This window comes from Manacus candei, unplaced genomic scaffold (genome assembly GCF_025592945.1).
Source record: "Manacus candei isolate 608988 ecotype Guabito, Panama unplaced genomic scaffold, ASM2559294v1 h1tg000108l, whole genome shotgun sequence".
NCBI classification, from domain to species: domain Eukaryota; kingdom Metazoa; phylum Chordata; class Aves; order Passeriformes; family Pipridae; genus Manacus; species Manacus candei.
In genome coordinates this window covers 234,169-259,474 of record NW_026138156.1, presented here as the reverse complement: position 1 = coordinate 259,474, position 25,306 = coordinate 234,169, and the positions used below count along the sequence as shown (strand labels likewise).

Below are 25,306 nucleotides of genomic sequence, written 5' to 3'. Positions count from 1 at the left end.
CTGCAAGCCCCCTTAGTTTTAAATTCATGGAATGAGAATGTGGATTAGCTCTCCCTGATGCACACCCATAGCACGAGAAGGTGGTGATGGTGCTAGTACAGGCTTTGCAAGTATAAAGTTGCAGGTTCAAAGCCTCATCAAAGGAGTAGAACCCTTCATTCCAGTCTGAAGCTCAGAGAAATCCTCTTAAGTCATATGCCATTGTACTGGGTCCTCTTTCACAGGGAGCGATAAGTGCCCTGCGAGAGAGCTGAAAGCATTTGACAGACAGGATGCATTTCGTTTGGTGGATGGTGCCTGGGCCTCTACTTACCACAGAACATGGAGATACAATAGCAGAGAGACTGTGACTAAGATTTTCTACAGTCAAAGTAGCAAGTGAGGGACTGCACAGCATGACCCTGCCATGTGCCCTGCTGTTTCAAGGAAGAGTGCAAGGCTGTGCCTGGTACACAGGCTGTCTGTCCCTCTCAGAAACCATGATCTGTGTAATACAGCTGCCACCAGTTCTGAACACCCCAAGATATGGTGGGGAACACTCCAAACACATGGGTGCTTCAAGGAGTAGACCCAAAAGCTACCTTAGACTGAGAAGTTATGCAGCTAGTTTCTCCCCAAGAAAACTAGTGACTACTACAATAATTTGGGGTACATAGTATCAATCGATTGCTACTATTTTAATAAATTCTGATCCCCAATAGAGAAGGAATACTCCCTCAAATGGCATTTGGAAGTCACACATTTAATAATCTGATGGTTCCTGAGCTGTGTTACACCTACTCACAGTCCATATATTCTAACAAATTTGAACACTAACTTGAAACTGAAATTGAACACACTGGAAAAGCCCAATTCCTTGTCTCTCTGAGAAATGTAAAAAATATTGCACTAAATGTATTTGGGAGTAGATTTCTTTACATCAGTCTCAATGCCATGCCATGGTATCTGGTTTAGATATTCTATTGCTATCCTTAGATGAGGTCTAGACAATATTCAATCATGCCTGGATAAATAGTGTTCTCATTCTAGTCTGCTTACCCCTAACCATAATCCTAACTGACTCTAGACTTTGCCTTGGTCCAGTGGGACCTGAAGGAACAAAACACAAGATTTTTCATGGGTTAGTCTAATAGCTATTGTATTAAAACTACTTTGCAGATTCACAGTAATTGTTTATTTGAATTTCACCAAAATGCACTCTAAATTCTTTTTACCAAACTCATGGCTTATTAAATATAGCACTTACATCATCCCCAGCTCCTACCTATGATGAGAGCTAAGGGCCCTTTAATGGCTCCCAGGGAAATGACATTTCTTATTTTCTCACAGTGTAATATAATGGCAGCTGTCCTAAAGTAACCCAAGGCTTTCTCCTCTAAGCATTTTCATTCAAATTACATATATGTTATTTGCTGAGTCCTATTTATTACACAAATGATAACACTTATCTGAGGCCCAATTCAATGATTCCAGAAAGAATGATGCAGTATTTAAGTAACATAAGTAACTCCTAATCTTAAAAAGATTAGAAGAAACTCTAATAACCTACATGTTCCTGTCTACAGCCACTGTTTTTTTTCATCACTGTTACTCTTGTACACATGTCGACACAACAAGTTGTTGAACTCCAAGTGACATAGAAACAGCAACTACCCCAGGAGTGGGCAGAAAGTCTGCAAAAAGAATTGCAATGAGCACTTGCTTATAAAAAATACTTTGGTAAAATGGTTTTAGTGTTACTCTGTTTTAACACCACGCTAGGTAGCCATTCACACACTAAACAAAACCAAGACACACTAAACAAGACTGAGCCTGGACTGAAAAATTGCACAAGGTGAGATGAAGGGATACTTCTGATTTATTCAGCAACTAAATTAGTGGATTCTCTTCCAAATCTAAGAGAAGTTCTCCATAGCAGTCTTATTTACCTTACAGGTTACTGGGGTGAACCTTTACATCAAGGCTATTCCTAAACCCAATTTAGGCTAAAATGGCTTCCACAGTACTTAAAAAGTAGGGATGATAATAACTTTGTTGATTCTGACATGTCTCCATTCCAGAGGTGAAGGGAAAGCTGTCTGAATCCAATGCTGATTAGTTTTCTTCACTGGCCATTGCAGGCATTGTCTGAAAGAAAGCAAGCCATGTGCTCTATTTATTAAAATAATATATACATGTAATTGTTTATTAAGTTATTTCAGCTTTAAGGGGCCTGACAACAGAAATTATAAAGTAATAGTCTGCATTCAGAAGGCCAGAAAGCATGGGACTGACATTTGCTGTCAAAAACCAGTCAAAACAAATGAACACAACTAGAATCTTTCAAAGAGCCAATGTTTGAAATTTATTGTCTAGCTTTGGAAAGAAAATAATGAAACTTTACAGTTCCCTTGACATTTTCTCTCTTGCCCTCTTGAGTTTATTCACATATGAGCATTATGTTAATTTGACTCAAAGAACATGTATTATTATTATTAATAATAGCAATTCAATATAAATTAAAGTTAAATTAATTATAACTAATTAACTTTGACACTTATGTACACAGTGAGAACTGGAGTATTGATTTCTCATTCCTAGCTTTTAATTTTCCTTTTCAAAGTTACATGCTTTTTTTTTGTTAGATTGTTTGGGATTTTTTTAGTTCTATTCTTAGCTGTTACGTGTTTGGAGACTACTCTCACAGTAATCTATGTTATTTAAAGTAACAAAATAATAATAAATGGATGGCTTATATTTGTATAATAAGATTTCTGTGTGCTTATATTTATTGCCTTTCACAGGTTTTTACAGTATTAAGTAATCCTAGATTCACTCTCCCTCATTCTCTACTTGTTTGTTTTATTTCATATAATGTATAAATCATTGTATGATAGCATGGCATAAAACACTATCAAAAAACATTTCCAGAAAGTAATTATAATATTATGATAATTGTGGTGTAGTCTCGATATTATTTATTTCTATTTTCTTCTAGTGAAACATAACTGACAAAGTTTCAGTAAACTTAAATCCATCTACTAGATTTGTGTCATTCTCTCTATACCCTAGAAAATAAAACTAAAAGTCATGCTGTTATGAAAGAATAAGGAAAGCGTAAACAAGGTTGATCTATATAATTGTTTCCACTGTAAGCAATATATAACTTAACGCTTTTACCACCAAGGTGTTTGTATTTTAAATTAATTCTTTAGTTCAAGCATGTGTAGAATGTGTATTTGCCACTTTATTCTGTTAGTCTGGCATATGAAAGTATAATGTTGCCTTAAATTAATAAATTGCTAAATTTATACAAAGTCAATAGCACTTTAGGACATAAAGTGTTTCACCTTTTTTTTTTTTTTTATTTGGAAGATTTGCTATACCTATTAGCTTTTTCTTAGCAAATGCTCCTTGTGAGATTGAACACTTTTCATACCTAAACGCTTTTCATACCATAATTTTCCCTGAACACATTTTCAGTACTTTTGTGTGATGATAATAAAAGCTGAAACACTAGTTTTCAGAAATCATATGGCTGGCACAACCTATAAAGATGTTGATTCCAAGCGACATTCAACACATCAGAGGATGAAACCATATGTTTATAGAAAAAACAGAGAAGAATTTATGACAACAAAGCCTTTGTAAGAAGTTTATGCACTTGACTAAAAGTTATTGCCCATCTTTAACTAGAGACAGCCAAGTCAGATAGAGTTAGATATTAAATCACACTTTTAGTAGCAGCAAACCAGATATAATCTTATGATAGAACCAGTTGCCACACATATGTGACTTTGAATAGCAATGAAGGTGACATTTTCCGAGTATAACTGCAATAATGATTACATCTCTCTTAAGTTAAAACCTAAAGAGAAGCCATGAAAAGACCAGAAAAACACATTCCAATACATTTGACAGGAAAAAATTTAAATTATCACAGTCACAATTAACTGACATGCAATAAGAAAATTATTTTTTAACAGTAAATGACATTTGTTAAAATTTTGCTACTTTTAATTTTCCGAGCAAATTAATGAGAAGGATTGTCACCATCTTAGACTCTATGTTTTACTATTTTTGTATACTATACCTCTACAGAACTTATCCAGGGCTCCACATGGAATTTGATCTCCAAGAAGGCAGAACAGTAAGTTTCATCATTTTCAACTCTGAGGAGAAATGCTGATCTGATAGTAAGATGAAGACCACAGATTCAAATTCAACCTCTTTCCCAGGCTGCTAAGAAAAATCACATTATATTATTTTAAGTAACACATGTAGCATTCCTCTGAGGTTAAAGAAATGTGTGGCATAGTTTATAAAATTATATATCAGAAGATTGGTGAATACTGGCCCCGTGCCAGTGAAGTCACCAAGCCTAAATTGCTTTGTTAAAACATCTTTCAACAGCAAGGTTTTAGTGATGTATTATCTTGGCAATGTATTATTTCTGGAAGCTATCTAGTTTTTCTTTCTAGGAAAAGGACATAGGAATAGCTCTAGTATCTGATTTATATTTAACTAGCAATCAAGTGAGCCAGGCACAAAATGCACACTTTATCCTCTTTAGTAACTGTTCCACATAAAGAATTAATAATCTCCTTCATTTGTTTGGACAAGAGGGGTATACAGTATGGATCTGTATGTCCTGAAGTGAAACCATACCAGGCCCAAAGTGTTGATTTTGGTCCTGAAGTGCTTCTGTATGACTTTATTCTGCTAAATTTTTGTAACACCCACAATAAATTAATAAGACAAAGCACCGTACTGCAGCACTTTCCATTTTTAAGCTTTTTATTGGCTACATGCAACTCTTTCAAAGTTCAGCTGTTTGGATAAGTCCATCCTAGTTACCTCCATTTCCTTTGTTTCTGGTGGAGAAGACAGGGAAGTCAATGTGCTGTGAGGCTTCACAAGAGGCGATTTTAAAATAGTTTGACTGAAATTTTTCAGGGAGTTGTCAAAGGGGAGCTTGTGTTGATCCTCTGAAAAGTCACCCAAAATTCGTCAAAACAGTAAAGATACAAAAGTTTGTGAGGAGCTGGGTGAAAGTATTAGCTCGTATGCTATCACAGATAGTAACTTCTTTCTCAGTTCAGTAATACCTCCAATACTTATCAAGATGATACACGCCTTAGAATCAAATTAGTTTGACTTCTTTTTTATACTGTTCAGCTGTTAACTCCAAGCATTGCTCTCTTCATTCATGCAGAGATTCAAATACCTAGATTTTAGAGATTCAACTGCTGCCTGGGTTTTCAAGGAAATTAAACTCACTCTTCACCAAAGACAACACTGAGGTAAATATTCAAGGGTATCATTATATTGTTACTTAGAATAAGGATTTAATCCTATCAGGAGTAAAATTTCCAGGCAACTGAGTGAATTAAACAGTCAGTAAGCTTTTGAAATTACAGGATATCTAGCTCCTGTTCATCCCTTCCTGACTGTCATTTCCCAGTAAAAGCTGTACTGAGTGATATTTGTGCAGCCTGCAGGAGACCATGAAATCAAAGCTCAGTGTATTGTACATTAGGTGTGATGCTTTCACAGAAATGTATTCCTTCCACTGAAGCACATCTTCATAGATCCTTCAACCATGGAGTAACTTCCAGATGGGGTGTAGGTTTCCAAGATAACGTAATAACTCTTCTGGTTAATAATAAAGTAATGTGTAGATGAAAGCTCATTTTTTTCCCCCAAGACTTCTATATATGATTCATTGCTCTTTTGCGAGTGAAGCTATCATTTTTATGACCCAAAACCAACAGCAATATTTCATAAAAGTGTGAAGCTCATGACATTGACAACCTTTACTTTTTCTGGCCTTGAATACTGGTTTTTGGTTTTTTTTTTTTAAATAATTTTAATACATTTCTTCTTGAGAAGTTAAATAAAATTTAAGAAATTTCCATAAAATATCTTAATATACCCAATTTCTAACAAAATAGGCAAAAGAGATTTCTTCATGTCTAGTTTTTTCTCTGGATTTTCCTATCTTTTGTGACTGTCATTATAAAATAAAATAAATTAAAACAAGGAAAAAAAATCCATTTTCTTTCTGTGATAGCTTGCATGAGTTCATCCTGTCAGATTTTGTAATTTATAATAGTGGCCTTAATTTCTGTTATTGTTTTTCTCTCTGTTGCTTTGTTAGAGATGAATAAACATGAGCAAATATGAAACTAAAATCAAACAAAAGATTCAAACTTCTAGAGCAGGACTTCACTTTGGCATCTCAGTCTGAGTTTTAGTACTGACAATCCTGTAGGTGGTACCTAGCACAGGTGGTATATTTCACAGTACCTGAAAACTTTTAAAGTCTATTAATGTCTACAGTTTTATTTATGCAAATATTCAAGCATGAATACTTTTTCAGCATCAGCTCAACTTCCATGTTGTGTTTTTCCCAGTAAAGATCATGAGTTAAGGATATCTCTGTTACACCCCCTGGGGTTTTGAGTGAATTTGGTTTTTCCTTTTAATTGACAGATACATGTTTAAAATTAACTACACTTAGTGGAACTTGAAACAGAGATTTTGATGTTTTTTCCTGGTTGTTTTTTTTTTTTTTTTTTTTTTTTTGCTTGTGTTGCTTTAGAACATGGTTTTATTGAAAATTAATACAGCAACTATTATATTTTGAAACCTAGTCACAACATTTTACACACAGACTGTTTGTAAACTTATGGAAACTTCAAAAATATATAAAAAATAATGAAAAATTCAGTTTTTCATTCATATGTTTACCTCTAGTAATGCAGGCACAAATTTTAAATGGCATGTTGGCTTAAGAGAGGTAATACCATGTATTTTGCAATTATAATAGCTAGGGGCAAAATATGCTCTCAGATCAATGGAGCAGTCTTTATTTGAATGCATTCACCTCAAAATATGCTGAGTAAGCACATGAGAAGATGTTACTGTCCACACAGTCTTTAAAGTTATGAAGTGTCCAGAAGCATCTAGTGTTTTTCACAGTAAAGGAGAGCAAATTAATGTTTATAAAGCTCTAATCAATCCCTAACTAATGTTAATACACCCTTGAATTGCTTTGATAAACTAATAATGAGACCTCTCTTGATGCAGGCATGAATTGGGACTAAATTATCATTTTCTTGTGGGTCATTTCATTATGCAGGGTTCGTGTGAACCAATATCTACAGGCAATACAAATCATCTCACCTCTGGCCTGAACCAATGACTTCAAAGCTTAATCATTGATCCAGTATTCCAATTAGCTCTCTAGGTAAGATAATCCTTTAATTGCAATCAGCTCTCAAGGTGGATAATCCTTTATCATCAGGACAAGCTTGGACTGTCTCAGCTTGATGCCCATTTTCATCACTGTCAACAGCTGCAGCCAACCCACTGTTCCTGCAGCAAACAGTTCCGGGAGCTATTAGTGTTTTTACAGATCCCAACAGACAGTGTTGCTGCACATTTGCAAACAACTGTTACACATGATTAGTGTCAAACCAACCCACTAAACCAAAATATTCTGAAAGGAAGATTTAACGAATGAGAATTATGGTGCCATTGGAAAGTACTAACTTCCCTTTGAAGGGAATACTGACTTTCACAAGATAACTTTTTGATTTTTATCTTACTATAAAGTGAAAGTTGTTTTGGAAGGAGAAATTATAACAGCCACACACTATTCAGTATTTCTGAACACGGAGGTAAATGTAAGTAGGTCTATAAAATCAAAGAGTGGTAGCAAAATAAATGCTGCTATGCTCACATTTTTACACTGGTACATGACTTCACATTTATCATAAAAGATATTATGAAGGAAAATAAACTCCAGTATATGCAATTTGAGAACATTATGCTATAATCTTGATGTTTTCTAAATCTTTTTTGGATGCATCACACAGTTTAAAGTTGACATTTTCAAAAAACCCTTTTTCATGGTGTTCAAAATGCTATCATGTACAAAGGAGCCCTACAAAGCTGACCTGAAAGAAAACTCTGTAGTGTATTAGCTACATTAGGCTTAATATTAGTATATGACAAAGTGAAAGGAAGGCACCTGTAGGTATTTTATTTTGAGGACATCATTTAAGCTTGCATTCAAAAACCTTGTTTAAGTCTGAACTTTCATCCCTAAAATGATTTTTGAGTTTGATATAAAATATAAGGACAGTAGGCCTGGATCCTTAGTACCATAGCTCTAACACTTAGGGCTAGATAGAACCATAATTAGGATGCTTTAGGCAAAGGAGAAATTGAAAGTCACAGTACACCACACCAGAGATTAGGTTCCCTCTCACTCACAGTTATTCTGAACTGCTGTCTTATTCTGTTCCCCACTCCCTCTTTTCCCCCTGGAAGAACTGATCTTTTGTTGCTTTGCACAGAGATGAGGTCTGGCATGTCATTTTCCATCATGCATCTGGTTCTGTCCTCTTGCTATCCACTTATGGAAAGAGGTGAAATAGGCCCAGGTGCTGCTTTTCTTTCTCCATGCACTCTGAACCAGTCTGAACCTGCAAATAAGACGATCTTTGATTGCTTAAGGAATGGTACTACTGAGCTCAGTGACTGCTAATGCTAGTCTTCAGTATATTCAGTCTCTGTCTGATTATATGAATGCATATATCCTGCTATCAGTCAAGATGTTTTCCTTAAACACTAAATATTTTTTAGCTGAATGTTACTTGCCTCCTCTACTCCATAATATCATTTTCATTATTTACTATGGTATCAACTTTTTAGTTGTCCTAAGGTATTGCATTTAAGGAAAATATTGCAGTTATTAAACTATGGTGTTTACATCATAATAATTCAGCAAAAAAGAAGTGAATTTAACTAATGGTGTGGCTGTGCCGCAAGGGAAAAACAATCTGTAGCAAGACATCAAATTGGTTTCAGGAAAATAGCTGAAGAGCCCGTGCCAAAGAATGCTGCTGCTGCATTGTGTTTGCATTTCTGTGATGGGCTTTACATAACTCAACATGACATTATATTGGCTAAGACACAAATCTAGTCTTTAATCCAACAAGACGCAGAGAGCTTGCTGCGTTGTGTCACCAAGATCCCCTCTGCCAGGCGTCTGTGTCTCACCCAGCCAAATACAATCTTTAGGCATATTTATCCACTTAATACCTGCTGCACGTTCCCCACTGCCTGCGTGCCCACAAAGTTACAGTATACACATAGAAAATGCTCTCCTTGCACACAAGTTGTTTGCCATCAATACATAGGAGTCGGAAGGGCAATTGCCATTTTGTTTACACAGTGAATGAAAATACGTCTTTCCTCTATTGGATCATCATTGCCTCTTTAATATCTCTGCTTTCTTTCATTTCCCTCATATTTACTGGCACTTAATGAGTTTTTAGCAAGAACACAGTTAGAATTGCAAGCTGTCCATTAAGCATACCCCCAATGATCTTCTTTTGCAAAATGCTAATGAACAATGCAATTGCAAATCTATGTTGTAGATTTGTAGGTTCCAGCTCTGTGGGCTGTGGAATAATTTTGAGAGAAAATACTAACTTGAGACTTACTTAAATTGCTCAAATTTTGCCTAAATCTTCGCTTCTCCATTACTATTGCAGTCCTTCCTTGGTTCTTTGAGAAAAAGCAAAACTGCAGTCTTCCTGAGGAAAGGTAGACACAGAAATTTATTTCTGAGTGTTATGAATAGCAATATCAATAATACCATCAGGCTGGTTCGGTGTCAGCTTGCAACAAATATAGGAGCAAAATAGAATTTTAGTAGTTTAATATTTAATCTTAAATTCATGTTTAAATTCAAGTGTTGCCTTTCATAGACATAATTATCATTTAAAATGACATTATAGAGATGTTTCCTATGACTCTGAGTACATGAAATACTTATGAACTGTCCCTCAAGACAAACTACCTTGACTTAAAAAGTTTAAAGGCAGTTAATTCTCAGTTCTCCCATTGGAGTTTCTTAAAAAAAAAATAAGCTTCATTTCATCTGATAATATCAACTCTCATCACCTCAGATTCATATTTTTGTGAGTGTTGTTAGTTTTTCATTTTTTTATGACTATTCTTTATATTATAAAAAATGAGTTTCTTTCCACATTACCATTTTAGTCATAAATTTGAACGTGTTTGCTATTTTCAGCCCCACAAAATTACCTGACCTTCCCCTTCAATCCATTAAATCCTATGATGCCTATATAGACCATCTTAAGTCTCTGTTTCCCATTTGCAGCCCTCAAAGATTCTGAGACAGTTCCTTTGTTTTCCTTTCCTTAGAAACCCATCTTCAATTTCTCAGGGCAAATCTAACAGTCAGAAAATCCTTTCCCACTTCAGACACTTATACCTTTCTCTTTAAAGTGGGGGCTCTTTTAGCTGCTATCTGCAATTCCCAGAGCTTAGCTGAATTGAAAAATGCAGAGAATACAGTGCTTGACATGTAATCCACTTACTTGCCTTAAGAATTCTCTCAAGAGTCGCAGTTGGCAATGCCACTTGGGCAACTGGATCAGAGTGATCTAGTAATCCCTAGGTTAGAGTGGAAAATATTAAACTGCTTTGAAAAAAAACAAAACAAAATCCAAAAATCACTGTTATAATCCATTCCTACAACTAGCTTGCTTTCATTTTTTCCAAGTTTTCTGCAAAGAGTTCCCTGTTTAGTCTATTTTGAGGAAACAACTGGCTGTTGACTAGGCATAATCGGATTCAGGCAAAAATAAACTGCAAGAAATGCATCATTTTCCTGTGCACTTATAGGTTCAGTTCCACTTGGTTGGGGAAATCCCTCAAAAGCTTCCCTCTGCTATGAGAAAAAGGCTGAGGTCAGCAGGAGCACTCCGGTGAACATTGCCTGGATTTAAATTGCTTTGGTTAACAGGTTCATTCTCAGTGAAGATTTCTCAGTTAAGGATTCTCTTTTCCATATGCTCTGGCAGACTTCATATCTGGTACAGATTTCCATTCTCTTGCATTTTTCTCATCTTTGGAACCCTTCTGACTGTTGCCTTTAGACACATATTTTTCTTTCTATAGGAATAAAAATACATATATATATATAATTATTTATTTCTGTACTCAAATGCTTGTTAGAAATGGCATATTTAAATAATAGACTTGTTGAAAACCTAGGAACATCCAAGAATCTCTGTGAAGCAAAAATTCAACACACAAACTGGAATGATAGCAAAACAGGATTATGTTGCTTAAAACTACATGAAATGTACTATAAAACTACAATAAAGAAAATATAAAAAAGACTAAACTCATAAGCTCTTACTAACATCTGTCACTACACAGTATCCCACTAATTTCATAGTACCTCTTCACTCTAAACCACCATCTGTTCTGATCCATAAAACTGCATTTGTAGTACGGAAGAAAAGGTTGTGGTTTTTTTAAAGTCAGAAAATTAATTTTTATATATGAGTTGTGATAAAAAAAAATGTGTATTTAAAGTACTGTCGTAGCTTATAAGCAAAATAATCTTATTAGCTGAAAAGATTCTAAAATTACTTTTGATTGTCGCAGCAACTCCTGGTTCAGGAGCTTCTCAGCAATAAGCTGATGACGACTCACAGACACTTCCATAAATTTGAAGTCTAGACTTCTCTCAAACATTCCCAAATGCAAATGTGTTTATGCTTCAGAAATTTCATTTTTTGACAAACCCATAACTGAAGTGAATTCTTTAAAACACAGTATTCAAAACATAACTTCGGTCTGCAACCAGTTCTACCTAATACCTCTACTTACCAATACACAGAATGACTGATGAAAAAAAAACTAAGAATGCAGATGGAAATTTATCTGTCTGCAGAACATTTCTTGCTCTTTGTTGCCTGCAATTATCATATTGGTTATGTCACACTCAAAAGCCAGGTTTGTTTGTGTTTTTAAGATTTGCCATGAAGAATTACTTAATTACTAGGAAACTCTGTGATAATATAAACACTTTGCAAGAGATTAACATTTTCTTCTATTTCAGTAAACCTGAGTGTTCTACATTGTAAGTGTTGCCTTGATTCATGGGCTGGAAAAAAAATATTAGGGTTTATACACTCGTGCACTAAAAAGATAAGGAAGCCAAGGGGAACTATTAACATTTGGAATTAAAGGGGAATTAGAATTGTCATATGAAGTGTGCTTTAAAAATTATAACTCTGGTCAATGGGAACTTTTTCTGTCTGGGAAAATAGTGTTTCAGCCTTTGGACTTGTTAGAGCACCTGCAGAAGAAAAGACTCAAATGTTCAGCAAGAAAATCTTTCAACAAGCATATGGCTGAAACATCAGCACTGAAAGTATGCACTTGAGAGTCAGTATCTGCCAATATTACTCACCCTGAACAGCAATAATGGGGGGGGGGGGTGGTGCACATAAGGAATATTTTGGCCACACTACATTCAAAGCTATTGAATTTGGCAGAACTGACTAAACTCTGAAGTATTTCTCATCACTTTACTGTAACAATCCCTGCACTATCAACAGTTTCATCAACTTCCAAGACTACTTTTGTTGTGCCTGCAAGCAACCCTTCATAGAACAGAGAACAACCTGTGTATGTGTGACTTTGTCCTGGGCACAGCCTTGGACTACGTGGATTATAAGTCAATGGGTGCTTTATTTCTACAATGACATTTAGGGGGAAAAAAGATTCCTCAGAATATTTCTGAGACATTTGAGTTTTGCCAGGAGATTTTCATTACAGGAGCTTTTCTTAGTCCTAGCTAGAATTCTGAATCAAAACTAGAACATCAATAAATTACCAGTCTTTCCCTTGTATGAGAGGCTCACAGGCCAAGGATAACATCTCAGATTTGATGTGCTCATACAGTCAACAGTATGCTACCAGTTATTTTATTGTTTGGGAATTTCCCATTCTGCCATTTTCACAGAAGATGGTAGAAGATTTACTTTTTAAGAAGTATTGAATGGAATGCATATATCTAAATATGTATATACATGCAGAAAGATATATATATATATACATGTATATTTACACAGAGATGCATATATTTACGAATCCAGTAGAAAGGTCACTATGGGAAAAATATTTTCTTCATCAATCTTTTTATTAAAAAAATTCAAAACTCAGCAGAATCATGACAGAAATTACACAGTTGATTATGAAAACTGATATAAAATACTTGCAGGACTTGTTTGAATTGCAGCTATTAGAGATTGGCAAAGAGCTTGATATTACTATGAATATCTTTAACCAGAAAATATCCAAGAATAACTGCAAGAAATCAAGATGCTTTGATGGTTTTCATCAGTGAGATCCAATACTGAAGTAACTTTTCTATGGTTAATAGTCACAACAAACTTGTGAGCAGGTGCTGGAGAAAATAGCTTATTGATGTTATTCTGGGAAAGAACATGAGTCTTGCAATCTGTGCAGCAACCAAATACAATAAGAACTGTAGATTTGATTTTGGACGAAATACTCATTTAAAATGTTTAAAATTGTATTACAGTCTTTATTCAATATTTCGTTCATTGCTCTAACTTTGTAGAAACAACTCTTGAGCAGTGGGTAAGCTTCCAAAATAAAATAAATGATAGAGTAAGAGAGAAAAATTATAATGCATAAAAGATGAAAGAACAGGTGCATCAGAAAGTTTTATATTTTTGACAGATTGAGATATTTGGATGCAACTGGGTTATGAAGTCTGCAAGGTGAGGTAATGCAAGGAAACAGAAGTAGAGCAAACTGTTGTGTATTTGATAAGTACTATCATTCTGACTTGAAATATTAGACAATTTTTAGAAACATTTGGGTGGGAGGGTGGACGTCTGAAAATAAATATAGGAAAACTTCCCTCATTTGCTATTTTTACTCCTACTTCTGTGCTTTTTTTTGGTTAATATTAGCAAAGATACATTACGCTTTGTCATGAAAAATTGTACTTCTAAATGCACTTATACCAAGACAACAAAGCTTCCTTAGATTTAAATTAAAGTACCTGAATGAAAAAGATGTTATTTATCTCAGCCAAAGTTTAAACTCTGGTAAAGCTTAATAATTGATATACAGTTGTTGCAAATTGTTAACACTTGAAATCAAGTATCCTTCAGGCCCTTGTCATCTGCAACTCCCCTGTTTCTCCTTTAGCTCTTCAAAACTCTTCAAAGCATCCATCTAATGTTCAGTGCCCAATTTTTGATCCTCAGTAGATTTACTGTCCTAGCTGGGTAACTCAGGAAGTTCATGGCAGTGCAGGAGTGGTCATCGTAAAGTCAGGATTTCAGCTCAATGAGGCAGGAAGCTTTGAGTCAGATATTCAGCTGTAATAGAATAATTTTTCAGAGATAGAAAAAATATCCATGTGCATCAAGACATCCCTAAAGTTCCCCTGCTCTTCCATCCTTCCAAAAGAGTTTTTGTAATGCCTAGGCGTGCTGTGACAGTAGCTGGAAACTGCCAGAGCACTCCCTACATATTTCTTGCTTAGTGTGCAAACACACAGATATATATATAGGATGCATTCCTGTGGTCCCTTAAACTGCCAAAATCAGTTTCTTCTTTTAAAAAGGCTTTGTGCAAGGCAAAAGAAGAAATATTTTTAACTGTCTTAATCCCTGTGCTGGTTTAAGAGTTAACCAGCAGGGGGAATGAACTCAACTCAAAGGAGAGATTATAAATCAGAATAACAATTTATTAAAATAATACAGTAAGTACAATAATACAAACAAACAATTGGTCTCAACCCACAAAAACCCAAATGTATAACCCAGTACCCTGGGACATGAACAAAGTGGTGTTCCTTGGGCCCTGTTTGAGTCCAAAGTAAAGGGAGAGGGGAAGAACCTGCTGGTGGGAGAGCTGCTGCAGTCTGGCCAGAACTGGTGATCGCAGTCCAGTGGTGGTCTAAGTCTGGTTGAGAGCGATGAGATGCAGCCGTCCTCTGGATCCCACGAGTGGGTTGAAAAATGTTCCAAAACTCCAAGATTATATATCCTCCAGTTCAGGCAGGAATGCTCAGTGCTCCCCTCAGGGCGGGGAGTTCCACAAAGGGTGTGAGGACAGAAACATTCTCCTATCTCACAGGCCTCTTAACACCTAGTTTATAGCCTGAGGAGTCAGGCTCTATGGGCAGAGGGTGCGAATAGTCTATTGACAACAGTTTCTGGGAAATGGCATGGAAGGCTATAGAATACACAGTTTTGGGTTACACCCATACATGATGAACTGATCTCAGCTGTCCTAACTAGGACAATCCCATGAAGGGATTGAAATTGCTAAACATCTTTAAAAGTTATTGGTTTAGTAAGAGTGGAAGACACTAGGAAAGTTGCAGTGACTGTTCAGCAACTGGAAGTGTCTCTAAAATAAAGCAGGCAGGCATGCCGGGGAACTTAATTACAAAAACTGATATTAGTATCATCTGAAACCTATTTTCCTTCTGCTCAAGACCTATGATATTTCAGTATGTATGCCACTCTACTCATGCCTTCCTCACTCACATCCTTCACCTCACCAGCTTAATGAATTTTGGTCACCCACCAATGCTATTTCTCCCTGCATTGCCTGTTTAAATTCCTGTCAATATTGTGGGAAAAGATCATCCTACATATATAAGTGGTATGTGTTTGCACACATAGACTTTTTCTTGACATTTCAAGTCAATTAACTTGAAGGATTTACAAAGTCTTAAATGTGTAGGTATCCTAAGTCACAGTTACAATTTTTAAATCCCGTACTTCCATCGTAACAGTCTGTGTTTTCCTTGCTGTGTGCTATGTGTGAGTCTGATCAGAGTGCTGTGTAATGTCTTGGGATAGCCTTGCAGCAAGTGACGCATTTACTAATTAGAACAGTGGAGCAAATTTACTTGATTCATTCTTTAATCAAGAGAAATACTCCTGATAATGTGAGTTTTGCGGCAGTAAAGACTAGCGAGGGACTTGAGGATTTGGCCTGCAATAAATAGAAAAACAAACAAACAAACAGACAAAAACAACAGAGAGAAAAAATTTTTCCCTTCCCACTGGTGAGAATCAAGTCTGGCTTACAATGTACAACCTTACACTGAACAGCACACCTTACACCTATCCAAGAACTATACTCTGCATATTTATTTAACTGCATACAAATATATGTTGTAACACAAGCTTTTTTGAATATGTTTTATTTTTAAGGATATTTTCATTCATTTTATTCATGATTAACCTGGCTGAGGTTTAATCTATTTTAAATTTTCCTCATCTTCTATCACAAGGTCTTAAATTTTTTTGACATTTTAAAAGCATGGCAGTTTTAGTTATGTACTAAGAATGTAAGGTCAACACTTAAGTGCTAGTGCCAAATAAAAGTGTAAGTCAAATATTTCTTAGTTGGTTTAAACATAAGTAAAGGATGAAGAAAAAGTTCTTTGAATTGAGTAGTGGCTTGAACTCATTTTCTAGGTTATACAGATTGCCAGAGAGCCTTCTACTGTATTCTCAGTGTTAAATTTCAAGTAAAAAAACCTAATATATTAACTCTTAACAGACTGCAAAATTGAGTTACCTTTTAAAAAAATCTTTATTTATAGAAAATCACTAATTTCATATATTTTTACAGTACAAAGATAAATCATAAAAGTAAATTATCAAAATTTGTCTTGTAAAAGTATGTATTACTATAAGACATTGAAGAGGGAGAAACAAATGGAGTAAGTTTTATTTAGTGTATACATTCGTTTACACCTGAACTTTTTTATGTTTTGTAAGACTTATTAGACATTACTCACCACTTTGAATTTCTAAATTAGAAATCATTAAAACAAATTACCATAGAAAAATTTGCAGATTTTACCTCTGTTAATGAATTAAATGGTGCCCAACAAAACTCCCAATCAACTGGAAGGTAAGAGCTTTTTCAGTACTCTTATGGTCTTTGCCAGTTAGTGGTTTCCCAATCAATTCATAGACAGGATGTGTTAGCCAAAATGTTCTAGGGACCATGCTTAATAGTTTGAATGCAGTCAATCCACTTTAGTGGCTAAGAGAATTCAGATAACTCCCATAAATGAGATTGTCCATACCAGGTGACTTTTGTTCCCCAAGATCTCTTCAAGACATGTCTAATTTACTAGCATAAACATACCTGTACCTTAAGCTAAAGAAACAGAGAATCAGATTTTAAATAATTTTGTACATCCTGAATAGCAAAGGTTTTAAAGAGATCAAAAACTCAACACTTCAAAATTATACATTACTGAGCATTTGTCCTTTCAACTATTATTATGCCACATGGCACATACAGTGTTTAAATGTTGCTGTTGATATCACACTGGAATCTGGCTTGGAATATTTAGTCCTTCATTCCTAATATCTCTTTTACAATAATTATAAAGGAAGTATTTATCCCTCCTTCATTGAAAGAAAACCTACAAATTTAAAATTTTGATTTGAAATATGATTCATTGCACTGGTAAAGCAAAATAGAAGAGCCGAAAGAAACATTTGGTTTAGATTTTTACTTTCTATTTCATTACAATACTGTAATTTCATTACAATACAATTACTGCTCTGCGATCACTTTTTCAGTGAATTTTAATTAGAGTTTGACAGATTACTACTTACAAACACAGTCTGATGAATTTGATCCAACTTTCTGCCCAAGACCAGATGTGAACAGATTTTGGATTTTATTAATATTTGCTTAAATCATGTAGACAAACATATTTCAGCCAGTGAGTTCCTGATGAATTGTTCATTTTCCTGTTCACTCTTTATTATTTCTCTCTGTACTGTGAGGTTGGATATGAAAATTAAAATATTTCTGAAGCAGAGCAAGAAGCAGAGCTATTACTTATTTTTTTGAGAAAGATTAAAAAATAATTAATATTGATCATTCATTCACATACAAATATTACTTTCCCAATAAAATTTATTATTGATAATAGTCTCTTACATTTCACAGAAACATTTGTACAAAAGAATCTGGAATATTACTGTATGCATTACACAATAATATTGGTCATTTGAGCAACTATGGTAAATGCTTGTCTATTCTCGTGGAATGTGATTATCAGATTTATACGATTCTGTAGATATTTTTTAATTGTCTAGAATGTTGAAAAGTCATTCTTTACCTTTAGAAATAGTGTATGACATCCCTCCAGTGTTAAAACTTTCTACAAACCCTGAGATTCAAAACAGTTTGATGTGGTGGCATGGTATCTAAAACTGATTTGTTCTTTGTTTGCTATGTGACTGTTTCTGTCTGGATTTGTTTTCTCTCAGAAATTATTCCCATCTTAGATTCACAACAAACCTACAGACTGGGTGCTGCCACAGGTCATTTGTTCACAAAGCACCATAACCTCTCTGTAATTTAAAATCATCATCTTTTTTCCTCACATTTAATGAACTCACTAAACAGTACCTAGCCAAACAGAATTACATGCATGCTTTCAATTCTCTAGTCTTCTAATTATGTTTTCCTTAAGAGGTGGTGTTTCCTAAACTTCATTTTTCTCTCCTAAACAAAAAGTCCAAACTTCTTGCTTGACATTTGCTTTTCCACTGTAAATCTTCTGAGCTCTCTGACGCCAAAATACAGTTTTCATTTAGGTCTATATTTTTGCAATATCATTACATATTGTCATATTAACTGTATGTAAGATTTAATAAAAATTGGTAATACAATATCTTCAGGAGAGATATTGTCACCTGGGATTTCCAACAAGTTGAGATACCTCCCTACAACCTTGAGTGAGACACAGACATTGCTGTCGTTGTTATATACAGTAAAATCTAAGCTTTAAAGCAGATTAAAATATTTGTACCTAAAGTACCACCAAGACAAATGTTTTTATAGAGTCTGCACTTTGTCCTAATTAAAAAGCTAAGATTCCTAAATTCATTATTCCTGATTTCAAGCAGTGGTGTCTTCATAATCTATTGTTTTAACCCTGTGTTTTTTAGTTCCTCTACATCAAGCAAAACATTGCAACTCAGGATAACTGGAACATAGGAGAAGTTTAAAAAAAAGGAGTAATTAGCATAAAATTTAGAAGTGTTTCTGGACAGAAATCATTAAAAGAGAAGATTTTAAGAATGACACACAGTTTTTTCTGACAAGCTTCTAAAATCACTGAAAGCAGACCTCTGCTCCAATAAATCACAACATTAGAAGTCCTGTCTGAAGAAGCACTTTTCTAACTTTGATTACCATGGCAACTCCTATTAGATACTTTATTATCTAAGTTACAGGCAGGGAACAGATTACCCTATTTCGTATAATCATGTCTCGGGTAAGTGAGGTTGAATAATCAATGCAGTGCAATTTTTAACTGATTTAATTAAAAGGTTTCACAGCATATTTTTGCCTGAAAAGTATAAATGGACTTTTCAGTAATATTAAGGGCAACAAAAAATCACCGTGCTATTTTTCTAGCATTACCAAATGCAAATTAATGATTTTAGTAATGGTCCTAAATTAATGGAAAAACCCCCCAAGATATTATAAACCTCCCCCTTTGACAAGATACTGTAAGTTTTTGTTGCCAAAGAACACTGCATTTGTGAAAACAATAAAATTAATTTTCACATAGGAGTTAAGCTGGGCAACAAATGCAGGACCCACCTGCTTTGACTATTATCACTTTGATCTTGTGAAGCCTTTGAATTTCCTCCCCCAAATTGCATAATCCCCAAGAATCTTCCACATTATAGATTTTCAGTTTTCACAGTCAAAGGACTGAACAGGAAAAATTATAGAAAGTGTAAGAATATATGAAAGTTAAAAAAAGAAATACTGTATTTACATGTCATTTGATGGGAATGAGCATCCATTAAAATCCCATTCTTCTTTGAAGTTTCACTGTCTGATGTCCTAAAGACCATGGAAAGAACTTGAGTGATGTGTTTCTGAAAGTGCATTAGTCTCAGAAGGAAAAAGAAATAATTATACAGTACTTAGAATGTTTTTTATTTTGATCCTACCACTGCCATACATATTTAAAAACTTCCCAAGTAAGCACCTTTGATAGTATTTAGATTTAAATTTTCATTCAGTAAATACATAACAAAGTACTTTTGTATTTTATTTTAAAGATGAGAGAGCTATTTAAGGACTCATTTTAATTACTTCAAAAAGCAGTATAACAATCTGGCTTTAGAGTCCATTTTGAATTTCAAACTATAAATAATTTAAATAATTTTAGAAACAAAATTAATGTGTGTTTCAACTGAATTCATGTACCACCTGAAATTCCTACTTTTATACTCAAAAAGACATTAAAAATACAGAAAAGAAACTACCAAGAAGAATCTATGTTATTCAGATATGGTTTATATGTACTTAACTGATTTCTCTGAGAAGCATTGAAAAGCCTTCTAAATGTCATTCATATTTTCTGTCCAGGCTATGTAGGGAATTGAGGGAAAACAGTGAGAAACCATGTAACAAAAGATTATTTTAAAATAATTTGCCTGTACTAAATCTCTAGGTTCTGTCCAACACTAAGTAACTCTCCTTGGCTGTTTTTTTCCAAGTATTTATAGCGAAATTGATACATGGGGGGAAAGCTTGTATAGATCATAGAATCATAGAATCATAGAATCATGGAATCATAGAATCAGCTGGGTTGGAAGGGACCTCAGAGATCACCAAGTCCAACCCTTGATCCACTACTGCCATGGTTACTAGACCATGGCACTGAGTGCTACATCCAGTCTCTTTTTAAAAACCTCCAGGGACAGAGAATCCATCACTTCCCTGGGCAGCCCATTCCAATGTCTGATTACCCTCTCTGTAAAGAAATTCTTTCTAATATCCAACCTAAACCTCCCCTGGCACAGCTGAAGACCATGCCCTCTTGTCTTACTGAGAGCTGCCTGGGAGAAGAGATCAACCCCCACCTGGCTACAACCTCCTGTCAGGGAATTGTAGAGAGTGAGGAGGTCTCCCCTGAGCCTTCTCTTCTCCAGGCTGAACAACCCCAGCTCTCTCAGCCTCTCCTCACAGGACTCGTGCTCCAGTCCCTTCCCCAGCCTTGTTGCTCTTCTCTGGACCTGCTCCAGCACCTCAATATCCTTCCTGAACTGAGGGGCCCAGAACTGGACACAACACTCGAGGTGTGGCCTCATCAGTGCTGAGTACAGGGTCTGATTTCTCTTGGAAAAGTACACAATAACATCCTTTCAGTCAAGTAACATGGATCAAAAAACAGGGAAGCATCCTGTAGAAGGTGGGATAACAATACTGCAGGAATTTTATCTGACTGTAATCTTATATTTTTTAAAAGAATTTTACAGGAAAAAAATGGATCTTGTCATGAGGCAATTTATTATTTTCTGGGTATTTAAATAGATTAATTAAATTAGTAATGAATACATTGGAAGACTTCCCAGTGACAACTTGAACACAAAGTTGTGGTAGCTTTTCACGTTAAAGTATTACGTACTTTACTTTTTAATCATGGAATGAGCAAAAGCTCCATAAGCACAGATATATCTGAGTAGAAATATATATTTAGGCTGATGGAAGTTGGAATCTCAGGTAAGAGTTACCTTTAATATGTGATCCAAAGTATCCACAAATCAGAGCCCAGCACCCAGCAGTATAGATCTTAATACTGAAAGTATAAACAAGTGCAAATATACGAATCATCATATCTTGTTCATCAGGTTCCTAAAGTCGTTTTAGTTACAGACTGTAGAGGTATTTCTCATGCAATACTAAAAAAAAAAAAAACCAATAAAATACCCAGGCATAAATCCTATAATGTATTTTTATGTCCCCAAAGATATTTAAATGAATCATTGCCTTTGTTACAAGGACTTCTCTCTCTTTTTTCTTTCTTTTTTATTTATTTTTATAAAGTATATGATAAGTATATAAACAAGCTCATGAAATTAGGAACAAAATATTTGTCAGAAACAGCAGGATGCAAAAAAATGTGATAGATCTTGGCAATAAAAGCTTGGAGTCAGGATATTTTTCAGTAGTTAAAAAGAACATGACAACAGTCTTTTTGTTTTTCTTTTCTGTGCAAATACTGATCAATTAAAACTCTGATTGTATACTTGCTGTTTATTCATTGGTTTAAGAGAATAAGATGGCTGCCCTCCAGGCATTCACTAATGGTATTATTCTTGATGAATTTCTCTTTCTTCAGGATATTCTGAGGATATAAAGTACTGTGAGGGTTGATTTATGCCTGACATGAAGCTAAAGTCTAGAATACTCCTCCAGTAGACAAAAAAGATATTTTACTTACTTCATTAGTCTGCACAAAGGAAAGCTGAAGACAGAAATTTATACTAGTCATTGGGGCTCAGAGATCCTAATTACATTTAGTATTGAGATTCAGTGAAGGGAAGAAACTATCAGTCTAGCAAAAGTGTTTATTGTTCTTGTTTTTCTTCTAATAATAAGATGCCAGATGGAAACCTCTCTCTATATTAGCCACCTAATTTTAATTGTGTTGCTGAAGATCTCATTGCTTTTATTAACTGATAGACTCATTTGCAGCAAATAAGTTGTTCTCTCCCCAAAATATTTAACAACTTGTTCTTAACTTGGAAATTCTATGATGTCGAAAAGGCTCTTAAAGGTCTTTTTTCTCAGTCAGACTGCTGTACTGGAGCAAACATCTCCTCTCCTTAAACATCTGAGATGTTTTATATTAACTAATCCTTGAAAGCACGATTTAGAATGAAAGATATTCCACCAATATGTTGGAACAGAGGAAAACATAGGTAATTTTAGAGCACACCATGACTGCATGAGCTAGAAAAAGGAATGAAAAGACTGAGAAGTCAACTAAAGAAAATATATATTTTTTTTCTTATACTTCTTACATATACAATCTACATTTCCTAAACAAAAAGTTAGTCTTGCAGAGACAGATACATCCTGACACTGGCGATAATTAATCCTTACTGTAGATGTGAAAAAACCTAGGAAGACATAACAGAGAACTCTTTGTAAAACGGTCCCATTGAGATTAGAATGAACTGTGTTAAAGAGGAGCCGACCACACCCTCTGTGGCAGCATACACTCACCCTGACAAGACCTAAAATCCAATCAAGCTAACAGGCAGGCTATCATGCAAGATCAACTGCTGGAGCCAGGGTCTTGTCTTGGTGTTAACTATGCTAAAACCATCCCGGTTGACCAGATTTTGAATACACATCCTGCTTTTTGAAGTCTGACAGGTAAGCTGATAGTTGGCCTGTAAATGTGTGACTAGCAATCAGTGGCTTTATACCGTAAAAGTCCTGTCCCCTCTCATGCAGTCAGGTTCTTCTGACATAACTCTTCTTAGGGTGTGTGTGTGGAGATTCCTCCCTTGTCTGGGGAGACCCACCAAGGCTACTCCTCCAGGCTGAGAGAAAGAGACCTCCCCAGGAGTGTTGGTATGGGTGAGGTACATCAAATCTCCACTTAATAATAATTTCTTTTTGCAAACTTTAGTATAACTGCTTTAATAATTGCTTTGTTAAATGCACTATACTACTTTCTGCTATATTATACTCTACTAGTAGATTTCAGTGTTTATATTGTGTAGTAAATAATTCTGATTAAGATCTTTGCTTACACGTCTTACATGTTAATTTGTAATAATAAAATATTCATATTATATAGATATTCTCATTTTGCCATCTTTAAAACCTGTGGGACAAAAGTGGTTTAATCACACCTCTATAATTCCTTTAAATTTAAACCATTAAGACAGTCCAGGGCTAAGATAGGATTCAGCTGCATTTAAGCCCTTCTCTGAGAAGGAGTTTAGAAAGCAAGGGAGTCCTTTCTGTACCTCGAGACTCACTGGCAAGGCTTTGCTTTTTTGATAACTTTGTCTATGCCTTCCACTCATGACACCCTCCAGCCTAAAACTGGAAAACCTAAGGGAGAAAGCAGCAATGAAGGCAGTGAAATTTCCCTGTCTGAGTATTCACAGTGAGTAGATGCAGAGACTTTGTAGGAGCTCAGAGGACAACTCAAGCAGAAGCACTGCAGAAAACTCTCTGTCTCATACTGTTGTCCCTGACTGAATTTGGATAGGGCAGGAGGAACTTTCAAACCAATCCCACAGAGCTATCTTTGAACCCTTTTTATATCACAGAAGAGGAAAGGCTATTAGATCTTCTCTCTGCTCTTGCTTCTCTCAGGAATACTACAGTCCACATTTATAAAGGTTTCTGTACTGCTGTGTCATTTGCCATCTTTCAACTGATACATGTGGAAGTTCATTAAGCAGTTTTTTTGTTGTTATTTTCAGGGAAAAAGCAATATTCTTCCTTCCTTCACAGGTTTTCATATTTTACAGTACACAGCAAGCCTTCATAGACAGATTTCCTCCCAATCTTTAGCTCTGTTCTTTTTATAAAATATAGGATATAAAACATTGCTATATGACATTGTGAATTGGCTATAGCATCCATTCAAGAACGTAATCTGTGCTTGGATTTTATGAGAAACCTAGCTGAAAGGAATAACAACAAAGTAATGTTTGTTACCACATTGTAACAAATTTCAACAAAGCAAGTAAGCATATTTTTAATTGTGTTATGTTTATAGATTCACTTGACATATCAGAATTACATTGTAGCTGGGGATCTGAGATTATTTACCAGGGCTTCTTATTTTTAATGATAAAAATAGAAATTAAAAAAATTAAATTTGAAGAGAGAAAAAGATCTTATAGTTGATACAGTGAAGGTACCCAGTAGAACATATTCTTTTGTCAGAAATATTACTTATACATACTCAAAAGTTAATCATGTAGGCATATTATTAAGCAATTAAAGTTTTATTATACTTCTCATTTAATATAATCCTGTCTGATTAGCAGTATATTGTGGTGATTACTGTACATAACTGATGGTTGGAACGTGTAACGTTGATAAAAGTCAAACGTTTCGGAGTCATTTCAGATATATTGGATGAAGCTGAAATATAAAAGTGTGTTATTTTATTGTTCATTAAATATGAATTGTTCATATTTTTCATTAAATATGAATTAATATTTTCATTACATTCATTTAACTTAATAAACTTATGGAAAGTGTATAATTTTGGGCAGAATTTAAAGCAGCGAGGTGTTTATAGAGAGTTCTACATTTGAAAAGAAATTATGTGATCATCTCTCTACACAAAAAAAGACAAGGGTAGTTTTGAACACGTACATTTTTCTGCTCAAAAATAGGAATTTACAGAAATGCTGAAGTTGTTGACCTAACTGGCTCCAAATTCCCCAATGATTTCAACAGATCTTGTCAGACAAGAGGCCAGCCACACAGACTGACAAAACAGCTGAGGGAAAGGACCAGGTAGTCAAGCAGCTCTGTATGTCATGACTTTCAGAGTCAACATGTGAAATGTGTCAACTCATGTGAAATGACAGAAGAGCTC

General features: G+C 35.0%; 1 long non-coding RNA gene across 2 annotated transcripts in view; it reads right to left on the bottom strand.

The window, feature by feature from the left end:
• LOC127461556 (uncharacterized) overlaps positions 1-15,162 on the bottom strand; it is a 1,009,386-nt gene extending 994,224 nt beyond the window's left edge. For both annotated transcript variants that reach the window (XR_007900135.1, XR_007900136.1), the window contains exon 1: positions 14,978-15,162. This is a non-coding gene — a long non-coding RNA (uncharacterized LOC127461556). The remainder of the gene's footprint in view (positions 1-14,977) is intronic.
• Positions 15,163-25,306: the final 10,144 nt, after the last annotated feature.